Here is a 20,627-nt window from a genome sequence, read left to right on the forward strand (position 1 = left end):
TAATCTCCGAGTGAATGCATGATTAATTTGAAATTGCTGGAGAGATAAAATTCAGTTTAATGTTCTCAAAATACACCCCTCTGATCACGTCAATCGCGATAATGAGAGTCGACAGATGATGAGATGTAAAACCGTAATATATGGAACGAAAAAATAAAATATAATAAAAGAACATAATAAATAGAATATAATAAAGTCCGATATCCATTAGTATGCGATTCAACGTACTATCATAAATTTCAAAATTTCACGAATGGCATCAGATTCACACTGACATGAATTCTTTCACCTTTCGAGTTTGCTCTTTCTTTTTGCTAAAAGTGTTAAACGCTTGACAGTTCAAATATCACAAGACTGTGCCAAGAAAAAATTCCTAGAATAAATCACGTTTCACGCCATCGCGGTCAGTAATAGCACAAAGATACGCAGACATTTCCGTTAAAAATCCCAAAAATCGCTAAAAGTGTACATGCAATGTTCGTGTTGAACCAAGCCCCATCGGCATTCCCGGATAATAACGGTAAAAATAAGAGTAATAAACAGAGGGCATAAACTGCTTTACTGCACCGTTCCCATTCTCGTTCGGTATCAACGTGTTAGAACACGCGAAGCCGCTCTCCCATCGTCAGATTAATATTAATGTTCGATCCGCCTTCTCTACGCGCGCGCGTAATAATGCACGCGAGATAATGCACGGCTTCGTGCCGTTTGTAAAAACGTATTACATCGCGGTGCCAAACCTTTACGAGTGGAACGTAAAGAGCGGCGGTTCGTCCGGAAATCGCGACTGTACCGTTATGAGTTACGAGTGCCATTCTGCGCCGGCATGAATACGGGATGTCTTTTGGACGCTCTCCAGGAAGCTTTTCAAATTGAATTAGAGAAAACGTTCGCCCCACACTCTGCTTCATATGCTTCACCGAGACCCATGACCCACCGACGCCGACTGATATTTCGGCCAAGGGTCTGGGGGAAAGGTTCGGCCCAGGGATGGCCTCAGGCAACTAACAGGCAGGATTAGGGTCGTCAAAATTTCCTTTTCGAATACAAGAATTATGGCGGGCAAATAACAGGCGGTGGAGACACAAAAGAATTTATATACGTCGCTTAGCTGCAGTTGCTTTTTCTTTGTTCTGCTAATAATTCAGGACAAAGACTGTAAAAAGACATGAAAGAGATTTGAATATACTTCTGTTAAGAAAACAGAGATAAATAAGGAGTTTTCAGAAGATTCTTGATATTCCATCTTGCTTCTTCTGTTCCTCGTGATACAGATCAGCTTGATTTCATTATGACGAGAGAGACGAGGACCAAGTATTTTCTTTTAGGCGTTTTTATATTTCTACCGTGTATGAAATCTTGTATAAAGTAAACACTAACGTCCAGAAGTTAAGATACGGATATATTCACGAAAGGCACATGCAAATTTTAACTGCGCCTCGGGGTGTGCAAATATTCAAGTCCGCTACCGGAAGGGAGACGAGCCTGGGTATTCGAGGAGGACGACACTTGGTGTAATCTCGACAGAGATCAAAATATATAACGGTCCAGACCCCACTTGTAGATTTGCCCGCGTCGGGAGATCGCTAAGCACAGATCGGATCTCTCCCTATATTGGGTCGCATTTCCATTTCAAGAGCAACGACGAGAAGGCCGACGTGGATTTTTCACGTTTAATTCCGGACGACGTGTTCATTCAAGCGGGCCGAATATCGAGTATTAATTCGCTCGTGCGAACCGGTTTTCCATCTACTTTCTTTTCGCGACATTGAGACTGGCTCGCGAGAATTATATAAGGCAAGTTCGATAACGATTGATATCGCGCCATTTTCGCGAGATATTGAATCTTCTTCCTAAATCACAGCGGAGACCTGCCTAAGATGGAAAATTGAATCTGAGAAATAGATAAGCCAAGAAACCTTACGGTTTTTACGATTTCGTTCAATTATAAAGCGGATCGTATTTTAATATTTAAAATCATTCCCCCCCAAATGTCGATAGTGCAAATAGAAACGGCAATTATAATTCATCGCTGTCGAGAGCAAGGAAGGGAGGAGCACTTTCTCTTATCGTGGTACCATGGGGTAATCTCGACCATGGGGTTATCGTCGTTAGACCCGACCGCTTCGTGACCGAACGTTTAAAGTCGCGTATTTAATCAATTGTCGATTACAATTATGTATGTATTGAACGTGTTAATTAAGACGGAGCGGCTCCCGGTAATTGTTTCGTCTCGTTATCTACGAGCGTATAATGAGAGGAAACTTCCCGGAACGAGCATCCGGTTCGATTTAACAGTGTTTATCGCGTGCAAAACTCGTGTCCCTTGAAACCACACGATAAACTACTTAAAGCCTGTAAGCGTATCAAGTACCTGCAATTCTAATCCCTTTAATCTTCACTCTCCGATTATATCCAGTTTTTCAATATCCAGTTATTTACACGTAAAGTGCAAGTTTAAAGAATTCAATGCAAAATACACAGATACCCGTATGTAATGATGTGCAATAAACGTGTTCTATCGACCATAATAATCTTATTATCATCATTACTTGAGAAATCACGATTACCCTTGAACCAATTAGATCAACCTCGTTTAGCGATAATTAACTTTTTATATGTCTACAATCAGTTGTCGATCTAGAAAGATATAGAATTATGCACAAACTACTGCTAATTGGACTCGTCGATAACAGCGATATTAAAACACGGGAAACATTGATAAAACATATTATATATCGAAGATCACGTTGTTCGATAAACCGTATCATTCAACTAATACGAGCGAATCGCACAGTTGTTGATGCGCAAAGGAGAACGCTTCGGGGGGAAAAATGTAATAAACGAGCGTCGATATAACGGCGTATGCCAGGCAAATGAAATTTTCACAGGTACAAGAGCGCAAGATGCGGTCGACGGCGTGAGACGCCTTCGTGAAGAATAAATAGAGGCGGCGGAGGAAGCAAAAAGAGGAATAAAGAAAAAAAAGAAGGTACGTCGCGTCGGGCAAATTGCATTGCCAGTATAACGCTGTTCCGTGAACGCTCTTCGTGCTCTCGGTGCAGTGGCCAGCAACGCTGGTACTAAGCCCCTTTCTCCATGCATAGCGACCCAAAGTGACCCTTACGATACAACCCTCATGAAAAACCCGACTGCGATTTTCCTCTCCCGTATTTATAGTCACCGTATGTTTTCTATTTTAACAAATCTTCATTTTGAGCCGACTCGATTTATCTTTTTGCAAACATTCGCTCTCATGAATGCAACAAGTTAATATAAATATGTGCATTCATATGAAATGTAATTTTATCAATTTTATTTATGACAAAAAACATTGGAAAACGTCGAACTCTTTTAAGTACAAAATATTAGATACTGAAATAGAATTCAAGCATAAAATTTCATAAGATATTAAAATTATGTTACATCTATATTTCATGGTAAATGATTTAAAGGTTTATCATGTAGAAAACGAGTTTATGTAATATTTACGAGAAGATTGCGATTATTTCTGGGATGCTGCGTATACGAACGCATTAAACGCGTTTGCACGTGCGGCTCGTAAGACATTTGCAATTTGCATTGATATATATCACGTCGCGGCACGAATTACTGTGTAGTCGTTTCGCAATACGGCGTCAGTATTTACCAATGGCCACGGCTTCGTCCAATTATACGCGGTGTCATACGCGTCACGTCGTAATTATTGGCATTGCCGTTGTATGCAGCAGTGAACATTCGTTCGATTGACGTTTGCACGATTGCTGCAGCGAGATCAAATATTGATACTTCGACAACCGCGTCACTGACAAAATAAACTGCCGACGATGCATACATGTGTTTGTTTCATTAGAAAGAAAGACAACACAATGCATCTAACATACACAGTTATCCCAATTACAAAATCAACATTCTTAATGCGCGTCCTTATCCATTTGTTTTTTGAATAAAAAATCGAGAAATCATTTCTAGCAAAACGTTAACTTTTATTACAAATACAAGCAAGCCGAACTTTAGCTCCTGGGAAGCGATTTTACGGTATCTGCAATTCGATGCGCTCCTAATATGTACATACATATATGTAAAGTGCACTTTGTGCGACGCAGTCGACGCGAGATATCGCGAGATCGCGCAAAAACCGTGCATCGATGCAACCGCATAATTACGCCGCACGGACGCGAGAGCGGATAGTCGGCTTACTTTCTTGACGTAATTGAATTCGGGATAATTGATCGAGGGTGAGCGAACGCGAAAGCGGATCCTCGAGGCACAACGTGCACTCATAATTATCAAACTTCACTACTATCATTGGGACAGTTCATGATTATTACCGGCGCATAATTCGCCGACAGTTAACGCGAATGAGGGAAGTCTGCTGCATACGATAAACGGCATAATCGCGAGCGCGCACGGTTATGCACGCAGAAAAAAAAACGAGAACTGCCTTGGAAACATTTATTGATTCTCGTTTCATAATAAGGATCGACAGTTGCAGCAGATCGTCGATAAGCTCGTCATTACACCTCAAGCAAATTGGACGATGAAATGCCTTTAACGTAATTTTGCATGCTCATTAATTTTTAAAATTTATTAAAGCTTGAACATTTCCAATTAGTACATGCCAAGAATGAGCTGTATTACCTTGACGTTACGGCATTTGCAAATTACGGTCAATAAAATAATATGTTGCAAATTGCGTGGACGCAAATGTTCTTATTAATCCTTCATGCGTAACATAATTAAATATTTCTTTTTTTTGCTTAAAGTAATTAATAACGTCAACTTCTTTCAACACATTACACGCGTGACAGTTAAAAATGAAAACAACTGCAATTTTCGTCACACGACAATTGCACGCAATTCTTTTATGCAAAACAATATAACGTAGAAGTAACTATAAGAAATAGCTAAACGTGCCATTCCAACTCGCTTGTCATTCTAAGAGGTCTATCATTGTTGCACTGGAAAGTTCCTTCGGTCACACACACGCGGGATTAAAGACGCAGAACGTAATAACTCAGGCATTCGTCTTAGAGCTGTCGTAACCGCTTACATACACCAAAACGTTCGCCGCATTGTTTGACGATAGAGGTAGGGTTTTGTTGCCCGTAACGAATGATAGCCAATTACGCGAAAAAAAAGGCAGGAAAAGAACGTGATTTCATCACGGTCGTGAGCACAATGCAATCGCTCCATCACCGCTAAACGTGTCAGAGCGCCGGCGTAAAAGACCAACACATTGTACAGAGTGTCCGGCACAAAAATCCGAAAAATCGCGACGGCGATATCTTTATCGTACACGAAGTCCTTTCTCATCAAGGATCCTTATCGGACACCGATGTGTCGCGTGTTACCGATCTGTGATTAAATTATTTAATATCAATAATATTAGTAGGATAACACGATAATTGAATTAAGCTCGATAAGATCGATTGTGCTGTTTTTGATACTAAATTTGAATTTAGTAGCTAAACTTCCTTATTGCTCGTTTGACTATCTAAGCGTAGACTAAATAGGTTTAATGTAACATACATGTATGTATACGCCGATAAAGTAGCCGCGATAAACTTGCATCGTCTACACAGCAAACATCGCGTAGACAATACATAGACGGGTGGGTCACGTAGGCACGATTTCATAGTCTAGCGCACAGTTGGACGATTTTCATCATGCACACAACGTCGGTATTCAAAATACCGCAAGCAATATCGATCCCGATGCCACCGTGCTGCTCGTCCGTGTCGAATAAATTTCAATCTCCTCGTAGCACAAAGTTGCAAGAATAACACCGCAATAGTCGAGCGCGAAACAGACCGTGAAGGAATTTTTTCGAGCGCGGCTCGTTACTTTTAATATCTGCTTACGGACTTACTTAGCATGTATCCTCTTACGTGTGTTATCTACAGTGAAATAATTGTTACCTGCAATCATTTCCGCGTACTTTATATCGCGCACGAGAGAAGTTTGCGTAAATATCTTCGAAGTAAATCAATCTTATTTTCCAAGCGGTAACGAGAAATATTTATGGTTGTTGACAACTTAATTAATAGTTAAAGTAACATAACGGCAATCGTGTGTTCGCGTCAACGTGAACCAACAAAAATACGGAAATCTCAATTCCGCTTTTATAAATTTACAAAATTTAAAGAAATTTAAAGAACATTTTATAATAAGATATTAGAGATTTTTTTACACCGAATTACTAGCGTTATTATTAGCCAAAGTAACAATATTTTTTCTGTTGATGCTCCAAGCGGAAATGCGTGAAAATTGACGACGCGAATAATATCACGGCTGGCATATCGTTTCGCGGAACGTCGGCGCCGCACCGAAACGCTTTGAGCGCTTTAACGCCTCGTTAACGACACCTCCCGACGTCACCGACGATGACGAAGACGACGATGACGAGTATGGCGACGAAAACGACGAGAAATGCTAATTACTTGCTGGGCGAGAACCTCGTTTCGGTTCACTCGGCATCGTTATGTCGCTGACAATGGTCGATTGTATCGCGGTGATCGTACGTACGCACTTGTCACTTCCGGGCTTGCTCGGGGGCCGTCCCCTTTAGCGTTAATCAACTTAATCGAAATCACATCGTTCTCCGCGCGCTAATGATAGCAATAATATCACCGTCAAATAGAAAAGCATTTTGTTCTTTATCAAAGAATCGCCTCAATCGTGGTCTCGATACAACGGAAAGAGATAATATTTCAGTTTAATTACTTTAGAATCGTGCATTGAAAGACTTGTTTGTCTATCACTGATGGAGTCGCAAAAACTTGCATATTTATTATGACGTACAATTAGCTTATTATGCGGAAACTCGGATTAACATAATTGCACATAATACAACGAAAGTTGTAAATAATATGGAAGAACTGATTGATTCTAATATATAACACTTCACGCGTAACATACAAGTGTATCTCATATGCCTCTTTCTTGTTTTTGCTTGTTGCATCGATAAACGTTTTTATTGCTGATTTCTATTGAAATTAGTTACACAAATATGCGATGAAAAATTTGTTTTCTATTTAAATAAATAATGTTTGTATTTCATTCAACACAATCGGCAATAATTTTATTTATTCAAGCCTGTAGCAATATGTGATACATATATCGTTATATTTGTTCTCTGTAACTAGAACATGCCATTACAAGCACAAAATTATAAATATGCAAATTTGTGTAAAATGCAAAATATGCAAAAAAAAGCCATAAAGCTGTAAATATTAATAGTAACAATACAGAAAAAGCGCTTCGTTCATATGTAACAAACATAAAAGTGTATAAATGGTAATTGCAAATGCAACAAATTTTTCAAATTTCGATATTTTTTCCGCAACCTCCGTAATAACACTGTTGTTATTTTGTATATATCGACAAGTAGATAAGCAAATAGAAAAATCAGAGCGTAAAATATAACTCGGTATATTGAGTTACCCGGTAGGGTAACACTGTCGATAAAAATGTAAAAATAAGCATTTTTCATATATAGATATTCTTTGCAGAAAAATAGCATTGTCTGGATTAATTCCGATATAATACCGCCCGCATGATGTACGAACGGGTTATATGTGAGCGTATATCAACGCGAAGGTATGCGTGCACGCATAACTCACGCCTATCTCTCTGGCCTTCCAACATGCCCGTGGCGTACTAACGCGAGCAATTGCGAAGCGAGGAGGTCAAAGTGCTGTTTTAGATTTCGCAGAAATTAAGGACGGATAGTCTCTCCACCATGCACCAATCAAAATTTAAAACTTTATATGAGTAGATAAAATATTATTATATCGATGAAATGAATAAATCGAGTAAGATAAATTGCGGTAAATAGAATAAATATATATTAGTAACGAGATGCTTTCTCGTAGCAAAAATAGCGTTCCATGAAAAAAACATTCAAAATATCGAAAAAATTTGCATCGTTACATCACTGCATCGCTTCCCCGCCGTGTGTCGTTTTTATTTCGAGTATGCGCATTAAAATTCGTTGAAATAAACATCGTCACACGTGTAACGTGCACGTTAACGGCGTTATATCGTCGCGAATATATTACGAATGCGTTATACCGATGTCTTTTAAATAAATTTACATAAGAGCGTCGCAAGCAAGAGCAAGAGAGGCGATAATGAAAAAAAGAGTACAGCGAACGTAATCATGGTTGATGTGTAAAAAAAGAGAGAAAAAGAGAGAGAAAGAAAGTGAAGTATCATAAAATCAGAACGAAGGGAATTATTGGCGCGAAGGAGGCTCTCGATTTATTAAGTACTGGCTCAATCGCTTTTTCATCGCGTACCATTCTTGATGCCGGGGCGACGTATAAGGGCCATCACGATGGATCGAATCGAGCACTTAAAGGGATTGCCGCAGATATATCGCGCATCACGGATAGAGGGAGAGAGAATCACTTAGCTTAATGAAAAAATGAAACCAAGCTAAAGGTGAATTTACACGACTCACCCTTGATCATCATCCCGTACGTACGGTGATCCAAAGTGAGTGCATCGGATTAACGAGCTTTCGTGCATCGAAACATGGTACTCTTAACGATCATATCGTACAAATATTTGAAGTGAATGGAAATAAGAAATATCTTTAAACTGATTTATTTATATAATACGAAAGCAGACACAAAAGAGAAAAGTCGATATTAAATTACTGCAGAAGAGAGCTAGTAATCCATAATAAACAGACAATTGTAGTAATTATAATAGCATTTGTAATAATTTATAACCGTTGTAATAGCTGCATTTTTCGAGATACTCGATCTCAATTTTTATATTAAAATATTATTTTTCTCTCTTTCTTTCTCTTAGCAATTTTATTATATTTGTACACTGCAAAACATGTCCACTTTAACTATAAATTCATTTTTTTCCGCTTTAACTTGTAAGTGTGAAATTAAAGCGGAATCATATATATATATATACTGCTGCCATATTGCGAGTTGCCATAGTTACGTTATTTACTGGTAATAATCTAGCATTATAACGGATATTATAAAGGATGTGATCATCGGTTACGATTTCGGTCATACATATTTAAAGCGGACGAAAATAACGTAACTATGACAACTCGCAATGATTCCGCTTTAATTTCACACTTACAAGTTAAAGCGGAAAAAAATGACTTTTTTCCGTTATAGTTTCGCGGAATTTAAAGTGGACATGTTTTGCAGTGTATTTATTTTAGTATCTCTTTATAAACTGTCCTTTTACCAATTTTGAGTCAATCGTAGTTGCTTCTTTCATCATTTCAATTTCTCGACGTGATTCGTCTCTTCTGTTGTGAAACAATATTTATACAAAGTAATCTTCTCTCAAATGGGTGGGCGTCGAAGATGGACCGTGTAAATTCGACTTAAAACTCGGCAGGCTCCTTAAGGGATTCCTCGTGCCTTGGCGCAGACAGGCGTCGATGCGAAACGGAGGAAAACTTTTATTAAATCGGTCCTCGTGGAGCGCGGGAGCCCGATAATTACTGGAAGGCGCATCGTGCTCACGGGAGCGAAACGCCGCGCCGTCGAGAGAGAACTTACGTAATCGCGATGCGCATTTTACGAGCAACGACCAAGCAATTCCACGGATTTCGACTCGCGGAAGACTCGGAGAAAGTACGAGGGCGAACAGAAGGCAGTTTTGTACCACGGCCAACTATGTGCAAGATTTGTGAAACTGAATTATGGCTATTAATCAACTGCGAGCAAACAAATGCTTTATACCGTGGCTATTGAATCACCAGAAAGAACGGGAAAACAAGTTTTATTTTGCTAATCTTGTTTCATCGCATTTACAGGATGTTGGGGAGTTAACCCACTTTCGGCCATGCATGGAAAAACCAATGTTAAAAATAGTATACTATTACAACACGTGTAAGTAATATATTATTTGCGAAAATATTACATTCCGTGTTTCAGGTAATGTAATGTTTTACAATGGAAATGAATTTAGTCCGTTACTATCATACGAGACCATGATATAATTAAGAAGATGCGTTTGAACGCATGTTAACATCGTAACTGAACGGTATGTCAGAGAATGATACGATAGAGCATGTGCACGTCGACGGATATACGGCCTCATAACTCCGCGAACCGAACTATGCATCAGCGTTCTAATTAATCTAAACAATTAGCCGCGTAGTATGATATCGCGGCATGTCACGTAGCGCGGTGTGTTATGTCACGTAATATCTATAATAAACTGCGTTGCGTATCAGCTTCCATTAATTATGGCATAATTATAAGCATTTTAGCGATGCATTCCCGGCAATTTTGATGAGCATAGTTGAGCGCGTGGCATTGTTGCGCTAAATCAGAAGCGCACAACTCAAATATTAATTCGGACCGCATACAATTTACATTAAAATGAACTTGCCCATGGATACGCAACGGTTATTTCGCGATAACGTCACCATCGTGCGAGGATTTCGCTGACGTGGTTTAAAAGTCTCGTTCGCGCTTTTCAGGCAAAAAATGGATTATTTTAATTAGCTGTCAGTATCGAGATAATTACGTCGAGTCGAGATAATTATGCATCCTACACCGAGTGTACGCTGGTTCTCATCCCCAAGCTTCACTTTCCTAGCACATCGTGCTCCGTATAATATTACATGAATGGAGGAAGGGAAGTAAACTACTACGAAGAATCTCAGGGCGCGGGACGCTCGTGCGAATTTATAGGCAGCCTGTATTAGCGTACTCCCACGCTACACGCTACACGCGGGCCGTATATCGCGCATATCTACGCGTTGGGTGACTAAACACACGAAATCGCGCTTCGTGCCTGGGGATTCTCAGATTCTCAATGGACAGGTCGTAAATCAACGAGACATAACGCGAAGGAACGCGGCGCAACCAGCGGTGCAACGATGCGTTTCATTATGCCAGCATTAGTAGTGACCGTATATGCTCTTACGAACTTGTATATGTGTGTGCGTCCGCGTATGTATACGTGGGCTGAATTAATATATTCGCATGTCCATGCGTGTATGTGTGTGCACCGTGTAACCGTAATACATACTTAATTACCGTGAGCATGTCCGATAATCTGTAAGATTAGCGTGGCATGGCGGAGCTTGTTCTCGACTTTACGGCGGTCGAGCACTCGCCGATTACGTAAAACGATTAGCGGTTAATATCAATAGCGTGAAAGTAAGATAATCGGTGTCTCTCTTTCTTTCTTTCTCTATTGTAAATATGAGGGAAAAGATCAATGCAATTAAGAAAATGCAATCTTCGAAAAACGCTAATGCTTTGCGCCAATTATATAATTTTAATCACAAAAAAGATTTCTATCTGATAATTTGGAATGAAGAATAAAGTAAGCTATTATCGTCAAAATACGTTAAAAGTTCAACGACTTACGCGAAAGAAATAGAACTCGTAATTTATCCCGAGCTAAAAACAATTTATCTGACAAAAATACACATCCGTTTCAAATTACGTAGTGACAGATTTTATCATCTAATTGACAATTATTCCGAACGCACAAAAGAACTGTCTAAAAATATAAAATATAATTAAAAAGTAGATTTACGTAAATTTCTCATGGCAAGTGTGTTAGTTTATTCAATGCCAATTTTACCGCGTGTTTCGTCATGCTCAAAAATATCACAAAAGGAAGCGATCGACAATAATAAAACGTAATATCACGGTTTATATGTATTATCCCGCCAGTGCAAGGTTATTTTTATGCAGTCAGCATGGTGCGTTTTCGTCGGTCCTCGCCTCATCACGCGTCCCATCCGCAATTACGCGATAAATAGTCTATAAAGTACGTGTTCGCATAAAACGCGTAATAAAGCCGTGTCGAACTGCCGGTCGTCGCGCATTAATGGCTGCTACGTATAGCAGCATTAGTGACTACATTAATCGATAGCGCCGGCAGTTGCAATTTTAAATTGCAGCCCTCGTATAGTCGTCATACCTCCTCTCTTTCTCTCTCTCTATCTTTTCTCCGTTCTCTCTGCCAGGATATTCCTCCGTAATTTCTCTAACGGCAGGAATTTCTCGTACACGCACGCACACCAGCGAACCTCGAGACTCACAAAGTGTCGGGTATGAATAGGAGCGAATATTTCTTGCATTTCGAGGCACGCGTAACTTTCTAAAACGTTAAGACTGATTTATGTACATCTTTGTTGGCGGAATGGAATAATGATTAGCACCATCAACGGGTGGTCTTTGTAACCAGATATCCAGATATTTATCCGATCTTACGGGTATAAAAGCGCGATTGTCTAGATGAATCGATTGTTTCGAGTGCCGTTCGAAAAAGAATAAAACACCCGAAATACCAGCTATATATCCGCCCAACTAGTATCCGGAGTAGTATACTCAGGTACTCTCGCACGTTAATAGTAACGCGGGAACTGCTGCGACGGTTTCGTGCACACGGAGTGATCCGTACACGAAACGCGTAGCAGTTTCCTCACATTTGTGGGATTTAGCGAAGTCATTCGTGCGGCGCGAGGGCGCGGATTACAACCAATGAAAAAGTAACGCAGGCCATTTAAAATGCGCAAAGCACAAAGTAACGTTACCGTTCCGGAGTTAATGTCGCTGTTAGTCGCCGGCAGGAATGTTTTATTCTACGCAATACCACGCGTCGCGTCGGCTCGCGCTTATAACCGGCCGTGGCCGGCCGGCTCGTAAAGAGAAGCCAGAGCGGAACATTACGCGCTGCGCACAATATCCACGGCGCGTATCTCGTTGCACGCGTATCAGATCGAGCGAGCGTATAGGAGACCCCATGGAGCATCGCGGCATGTGAACGGTCTCTGTGTGCGAGAAGGAAAAAGGACCTACGCGAAAGGACACCCGGCAGCGTTATCCCGATACGGCGGCGCGCGTGGACACGCTGGGCTCGATATGATACTCGCATGAGTGTGCTTTTATTTTGGAAACAGCGAAATACGAATGTATAACGATCCTTCAATCCGTATACTCGACGACATCGAGATCGCGATAAGCACGCTCCCACGCACGCCGGACGGCGACACGCGTGAGTGATCTACCTACGCGCCGTATTTCGTTCGAGATGCGCGAGCGAGCAAACGAGCGAATGAAAAAAAAGCGCAAGCTCCGCCTTGAATGAATTCTCGTCGTCGCCTCGAGCGAGCTCGCGCGCCGTGCGTGTGCGTGCGACGTGCGTGAGTGCTCGAATGCAAACACGTCGCGACGTACGAACATTCTCGCTGATAGGAGGACTGTTAACGGCGAAACAGCGGCGATTACGCGCTGTCATTTCGTTATTGCGCAAACCACTTCTCCTCATTCGAAGGCATTTCTATTCTGTTATTCCACGCGCGTATTCCTCATTGAAAATTCCCGACCGGGTTATCGTTGGCTGTCGTCGATATCAAAGGTGGAGTGCCGGCGCCAAAGAATACTCGAACTTTGCAACGCGAAATCGAACGGTGACGCCGCAGTATGCCGAAGGCGGAAATTTATTCGCATCTCGGATAGATATCGCGAATAACCATGTGTCTCTCCAAGCTGGTGAGATGCAAGCGAACCACTCGATATGTACCGGTATATCGATATCGACCAACGTATTCCCACGTTTACTCTCTTCGTGTTTCACGCGTCGTATTCCTGCATTATCTCGCTTCTGCTACTTGCTATGTACTGCTTATGTACGCTTCTCTTGAGAAAGCGCGGAGTCGCGCGCGGCGTCTCGGTCCTTCGCGTTTCGAACGTACGAAATTTGCGTTTCTGCGTTTACGCCGCGTACGAATGCGTGCGTGTGTGCGTGCGTGCGTGGGTACGTGCGTGCCTGTGGCAGGCATGACTATCGTGTCGCGTCTGCCCGCGAGAGAGACACATGCGGCCGGTGGTCGTCCGCATGCAAGTACACGCGCAACACGCGCGTGTAAGTGGTCATGGTAGACTAACACACTCACGTGATACTAGGATACCTCGTGGCGAATCGAGTTTGTTGAAATAACCTTTTCGCGGGAGAGCCGCGCTCTCGCGCGCAACGCAAACTGTTGTCCGACAGGAATCCGCACCCTCCGCGATGGTCAACTGTAGTTTTTCAGTGATACGCGTAAACGGGTTTTCATCCATCGCAAGCGAAAACACCCCCGCTCGCACCCTTCCAGATCGATTCGCCGGCAAACCGATGCGATTAAATCGCTCTTGAGGGATAATCACGGCCCGCGTACGGTAACACACAGTTAAAATCGCTCACCCACGAAATTGTTTTTTTAAATCGATTATAAGTATTCGTGTATATCTATAGTACACATTTGTATGTTCAATAAATGAGATGTATGGGTCTATTAAATATTGTATGTATGTATGTGCCACATGTTCCATGGAAGTTGTGTAAGATCTGGAAAGATAGTCGAGACTGACAGGTCGTATAGAGGATCGGAATGAAAACAAGTTGATCACAAGAGTAGGAGTATTGGCCGTACAGCCTAAGACCTAGGCGTGTGAACCAGGGATTCCGGAGAGTTCGAGTTCAAATCTAAGGCAGTCTCCTAGTTATTTTTCGCCTCTTACAATTCAGAAGTGGGATAAAATCCGCTACTCCTCGAAGACAGTTGAGATTCATCCGCTACCCCTCGGAGAGGAGGGAGTTGAGAAGCAGCTGGCCGGTAGTGAAGCCTGAACATGGAGGTCGGGACGGACTCAGAGGAGTGAACCAACATGGAGATTGGGAAGGACTCAGAGAAGTGAACCAACATGGAGGTTGGGAGGGACTCAGAGGAGTGAACCAACATGGAGGTTGGGAGGGACTCAGAAGAGTGAACCAAAAATGGAGGTTGGGAGGGACTCGAGTGGAGTAAACCGACGATTTGGAGACATTCGGGGACGAATGTAATGTCAGGCTGGCCGAGCTGTAAGATATGGAAAAATAGTCGGGACTGACAGGTCGTATAGAGGATCGGAATGAAAACAAGTTGATCACAAGAGTAGGAGTATTGGCCGTACAGTCTAAGACCTAGGCGTGTGAACCAGGGATCCCGGAGAGTTCGAGTTCAAATCTAAGGCAGTCTCCTAGTTATTTTTCGCCTCTTACAATTCAGAAGTGGGATAAAATCCGCTACTCCTCGAAGACAGTTGAGATTCATCCGCTACCCCTCGGAGAGGAGGGAGTTGAGAAGCAGCTGGCCGGTAGTGAAGTCTGAACATGGAGGTCGGGACGGACTCAGAGGAGTGAACCAACATGGAGATTGGGAAGGACTCAGAGAAGTGAACCAACATGGAGATTGGGAGGGACTCAGAAGAGTGAACCAAAAATGGATGTTGGGAGGGACTCAGAAGAGTGAACCAAAAATGGAGGTTGGGAGGGACTCGAGTGGAGTGAACCGACGATTTGGAGACATTCGGGGACGAATGTAATGTCAGGCTGGCCGAGCTGTAAGATCTGGAAAGATAGTCGAGACTGACAGGTCGTATAGAGGATCGGAATGAAAACAAGTTGATCACAAGAGTAGGAGTATTGGCCATACAGCCTAAGACCTAGGCGTGTGAACCAGGGATCCCGGAGAGTTCGAGTTCAAATCTAAAGCAGTCTCCTAGTTATTTTTCGCCTCTTACAATTCAGAAGTGGGATAAAATCCGCTACTCCTCGAAGACAGTTGAGATTCATCCGCTACCCCTCGGAGAGGAGGGAGTTGAGAAGCAGCTGGCCGGTAGTGAAGCCTGAACATGGAGGTCGGGACGGACTCAGAGGAGTGAACCAACATGGAGATTGGGAAGGACTCAGAGGAGTGAACCAACATGGAGGTTGGGAGGGACTCAGAGGAGTGAACCAACATGGAGGTTGGGAGGGACTCAGAAGAGTGAACCAAAAATGGAGGTTGGGAGGGACTCGAGTGGAGTGAACCGACGATTTGGAGACATTCGGGGACGAATGTAATGTCAGGCTGGCCGAGCTGTAAGATATGGAAAAATAGTCGGGACTGACAGGTCGTATAGAGGATCAGAATGAAAACAAGTTGATCACAAGAGTAGGAGTATTGGCCGTACAGCCTAAGACCTAGGCGTGTGAACCAGGGATCCCGGAGAGTTCGAGTTCAAATCTAAAGCAGTCTCCTAGTTATTTTTCGCCTCTTACAATTCAGAAGTGGGATAAAATCCGCTACTCCTCGAAGACAGTTGAGATTCATCCGCTACCCCTCGGAGAGGAGGGAGTTGAGAAGCAGCTGGCCGGTAGTGAAGCCTGAACATGGAGGTCGGGACGGACTCAGAGGAGTGAACCAACATGGAGGTTGGGAGGGACTCAGAGAAGTGAACCAACATGGAGGTTGGGAGGGACTCAGAAGAGTGAACCAAAAATGGAGGTTGGGAGGGACTCGAGTGGAGTGAACCGACGATTTGGAGACATTCGGGGACGAATGTAATGTCAGGCTGGCCGAGCTGTAAGATATGGAAAAATAGTCGGGACTGACAGGTCGTATAGAGGATCGGAATGAAAACAAGTTGATCACAAGAGTAGGAGTATTGGCCGTACAGCCTAAGACCTAGGCGTGTGAACCAGGGATTCCGGAGAGTTCGAGTTCAAATCTAAGGCAGTCTCCTAGTTATTTTTCGCCTCTTACAATTCAGAAGTGGGATAAAATCCGCTACTCCTCGAAGACAGTTGAGATTCATCCGCTACCCCTCGGAGAGGAGGGAGTTGAGAAGCAGCTGGCCGGTAGTGAAGCCTGAACATGGAGGTCGGAACGGACTCAGAGGAGTGAACCAACATGGAGATTGGGAAGGACTCAGAGTGAACCAACATGGAGGTTGGGAGGGACTCAGAGGAGTGAACCAACATGGAGGTTGGGAGGGACTCAGAAGAGTGAACCAAAAATGGAGGTTGGGAGGGACTCGAGTGGAGTGAACCGACGATTTGGAGACATTCGGGGACGAATGTAATGTCAGGCTGGCCGAGCTGTAAGATATGGAAAAATAGTCGGGACTGACAGGTCGTATAGAGAGAGGATCGGAATGAAAACAAGTTGATCACAAGAGTAGGAGTATTGGCCGTACAGCCTAAGACCTAGGCGTGTGAACCAGGGATCCTGGAGAGTTCGAGTTCAAATCTAAGGCAGTCTCCTAGTTATTTTTCGCCTCTTACAGTTGTTTATCGAGCGATACAAGATTATCCCCTCGTATGTATTATTAAAGATTATAATAGCAGCTAATAAGACATTAAAACGAACTAAATGTGCTAATGTATTCTCCTGAGCAGAATTAACGTTTTGACGCTTTAATGACTGCTATTATCACTATCGATCCATGCACGATTAAATTTGCAAAGATTTATCTAAAAGATATAAAGAATGCCTCAAGCACTCGTTAACTATGCTATTATACGCAATGTGATATTTCTTACATCTTCCGGGCTCAGTCAATAATCAATACGTCAATATTAAAACTACTCGAGCGAGACGAAAGCAACATATCGATACTCTTTGCAGTATCAGAGCGGTAGAACCGTCGTCTATAGACACACGTATAGGGCACAATAAATGCAGGGGTCGCCTGCACGCTCGCGTGTAAATGTATGCACATACATATAACATATGCCGTGCACATATAGACTACGCTGAAAGGCAGACATACAAACTTCGTGGCAAGGACTCGAAGATGAGAAAGAAGAAGCCACAAACAAAAAGGAAGTCAACGACCTTTCGCCAGTGAATCTCCACGCTTGCAAAAATAAAATTCTTCTTCTCGCTTCGATTAATTTCACGGAATCTTCACATGTACGGGACTTTGACGCACACAACGTACGTTCGTCCAGATATTTAAAGTTCACATTTAGATAGCTGTAAACCAAGATGGCGCTCAATCAAACTTTCAGCGAGGAAAAATACCAATGACGACGCACGTCGAAGAATTCGCAGGGTGAAATTTATACGCGCGGCTTTTCAGCGGTCCGCGCATAGGGCAGGAGGATGAGAAGAGGGCAATCACTTACCATCGTATGCGCGTGTGGCGAGAGCGGCAGGCGTACACATACACACACACACACACGGTCTCCGGCGATGATCGTCGCGATGAGGCGCTCCTCTCTCTTTCTCTCTCTCCCGCGGGCTTCGCCCTGGATCTTCTCCTCGCTGTTATATCTCCGCCGACACTTATATATCCCGGGCGTATTTCCTCCGTGTCGCGTATAATATCCGACCGTTCGCGATCGCCGCTCGCGGCGAACTTCACCTCGCGACCCTGTTCTCACGCACGTATACTACACACACACATATATATATATATATATTTATATGTATACATACGTATACGCACACGCGGAGCCTGTACGAAGCACCAACAACTGCCGCCACCGACGCCGAAGGAACGCCGGACTCGTTCTCGCGCCGCGGCGGATACACACCCCGATCGAACGCGACCGCGGGGTCGCGAACGCGCGCGGGTCACCACCGTCGGTGTATTTACACCGCGACTGCTCCGAGCTTCCCGGCGAGGAAAACTCGCCAACGACGAGCACGACGACACCAGGGACTCTCCTATTCCTCCCCCTCTTCCCCCTTATTGCGCCGACCGTGCTCCGCGGCGCCTCTCTCCTTCACCGCGCACTTCTCCTGTCCCTCTCACTCCTTCCGCTCTCAGCCGTGTGTGGGTATATGTGCGTTACGCACGCGGCACGCACACGCAACGGCCGTCTTGCCGTTACGCCCGGTAAACGCGTATATGTACGCCGCTTTCGGCGAGGCACGGACGGATCGTCGGCCGGACGAACGGACACGAGCACTCGACGGACGCGACGCGACGCGACGCGACGCGACGGCGAAACGAACTGCGGGGATTCCGACGCGCGACGTTTTTCCGCGGCTCTTCCGAAGCACCGGGAAGCCCCGAGGTCACGGCGTCCGTTCCGGACGCGGTTTACGACGGTCGCTACGTACGCGCGCTACGCACACGCGTACCCTCGAACGACACGCACGCAAGAAAACACAAACACGCCCGCGTATCACGTCTCTTCAGCCCGGCGAACGCGCCTACGGCGACGCGATCACTCCTTGTATCTCCTTCTCGCCCATCACCTATCTCTGCCTTCACCACGCTCTCTCTCTCTCCCTCTACGCGTTGCGTTCGCTCTCTCGGTCCCACGGTCGGGTCGCCCGGGCTACGCTATCTTCCTCCCCCTCTCTCTATCTCCGAGTGCCCTGTTCTCTCCGTCGTTTCGCGTAGAACCGACTGAACCACTGCCGAACCGTGTTCAACTGCTCGTTCCCTCGCGTCTCGCACTCACACGCGAGAAACGATACCAAGAGATGTACGCGGAAACGCACACGGCCGCCGAACAGCCGCGCGGGCGAAGCGGCGGGCCTGTTCCTCCTCGGCGGTCGTTGCCGATGCCCGTCGATGCCGCGAGAGAGGAGCACGCGCGCACGCACACTCACACACGCACGCGTATGCACTTTCCTCCGTTTCGTCGCTCGGTCGTTCTCCTCTCGTGCGCGAGAGCGGGACACACCCGGGTGGGTTTTCGTCCCGGTGCCGTCCGACGGTGGGCGGAATCGCGGGTCGGTTCGCCGATGGCCGATTTTGCGCCGCGACGCCTCGACCCGGCGTCTGACACGCGGTGGCCGCGGATTTTCGCGGGACGCGCGCGCGAGACAGACGGAAAAAAGACGCACAGAGGGACACGCCGCGCCTCCCTTCTCGTCACAAAGCACTCACGGCGGACCGCGACACATGGCTACGACGGGGCCTCCGCCGAGTTCGTGACTGCTCGGCCGCTCTCGGCCGCGCTCGCCGCCGCCGCCAGGACCGTCGCCGCACTTCCGCGGTGCCACGTGGTTCACCCCGCGTTGGCGCGAAATGCGGATTCGCGGTCCGATCGATTTGTCACGCGCTGATATTGCATATGGCATTCCTGATTGCTCGGCAGCAATACGAATCACGCGAGCTTTCAAAGGGCTGATCGCGTTTCCGATCGAACTTCGTCGCGACAGAAAACATGGTCATCGCGATTCCGAAATTGCAGCTGAAACGGTGCTGCTGCTTTTTATTTCGCTCTCATTTAAATATTGATCGTTTTGTTTAATATATCAGTTGGAAACGTGTTGACGCCACGATCTCTCAAACAGGAAAATGTCTCTATTTGAGTAACATAGCTAAAAAGAAGTCTCGTTTATAATGCATTTATGATTATGTATGCTGCTGTTTCTGTTAGTCACCAACGATAATGGTTTTTTTTAAAGAATTATTGCCATTGTAAAGTAAGTTTTGCGCGGTTGTTAACGTTATCGTTACAGATATACGAGTAGCTACAAATAAAACAGACAATAAATGTTCCGTCAACGCTTGAGAACTGACGTTGAATGCAAATGATAATAAAACAATAAAAATCTATTAATAAGCATTTTTCCATTATATCCTTCGTTAGAAATATATGTAGATCTATTTCTGCATTTTGCATTGCATATTACATTTTTATTATCTGATAATCATTATGCAATCGTTATCAGTTAGCACAAAAGTTGAAAGCGGAATCACATTAATAAATCTCGTCATGCTAGCTCTATATCTCATCACTAGATAAGATTACATCGGAATGTACAGATCGCATGTGGGGCCTCTGCGTGACGGAAGAAGCTCAAGTCAAAAGCAGAGGCAGATAGATGCGCGAACGAGAAGGAATTCAAAGAATCG

At 44.3% G+C, this 20,627-nt stretch overlaps 1 protein-coding gene across 3 annotated transcripts in view; it reads right to left on the minus strand.

Moving 5' to 3' along the window:
* Positions 1-19,627, minus strand: part of LOC105275886 (zinc finger protein 608) — a 150,484-nt gene extending 130,857 nt beyond the window's left edge. For all 3 annotated transcript variants that reach the window (XM_020030513.2, XM_020030509.2, XM_026973904.1), the window contains exon 1: positions 17,932-19,627. The gene's annotated coding sequence lies outside the window, so the exon portion shown is untranslated. The remainder of the gene's footprint in view (positions 1-17,931) is intronic.
* Positions 19,628-20,627: the final 1,000 nt, after the last annotated feature.

This window comes from Ooceraea biroi, chromosome 11, assembly GCF_003672135.1.
Source record: "Ooceraea biroi isolate clonal line C1 chromosome 11, Obir_v5.4, whole genome shotgun sequence".
NCBI classification, from domain to species: domain Eukaryota; kingdom Metazoa; phylum Arthropoda; class Insecta; order Hymenoptera; family Formicidae; genus Ooceraea; species Ooceraea biroi.